This window comes from Egretta garzetta, unplaced genomic scaffold (assembly GCF_000687185.1).
Source record: "Egretta garzetta isolate BGI_Z169 unplaced genomic scaffold, ASM68718v1 scaffold223, whole genome shotgun sequence".
Classification (NCBI taxonomy): Eukaryota; Metazoa; Chordata; class Aves; order Pelecaniformes; family Ardeidae; genus Egretta; species Egretta garzetta.
Window position 1 is genome coordinate 710,405 of NW_009259033.1, and position 469 is coordinate 710,873.

Below are 469 nucleotides of genomic sequence, written 5' to 3' on the forward strand. Positions count from 1 at the left end.
GGGGAAGGCGCTGGAGGGAACAGCAGCCGTGGGGCTCCAGGCTGGGCCCCCCAGCACCCCATTTGGAAACACCCATGTTTGCACAGGGCCGTGCGGGATCGGGGCCGTGCGGGATCGGGGCCACGCTGTGCAGGTACCAGCACTGCCCTTAATTGCTCCTCGGTTTGGCAGGACGGGGAGCTGCTGCGGCACGGCACCGTGCTCTGCCCTTTGCTGCAACCACTTCTAGGTGGCAACTCCAGGCCAGCTTGGGTTTCTCTTCCTGCAAAGCTTTTTGCCTTAATTATTAACCAGTCCCAGGCAGTGCCTGGCTGGCGGGAGGGGGGAAAGCAGAGGGGGGGGAGCCTGGTGGCCTCGGGGCCAGTGGCTGCCCCCCTGCCCTGGGCACACAGCCCACCCGCTGCGGCTCCCGCAGCACCCACAGGGGCAGGGGGGGGGCGGCTCCTTCCAGCTCCGGGTTTGGCGGGGG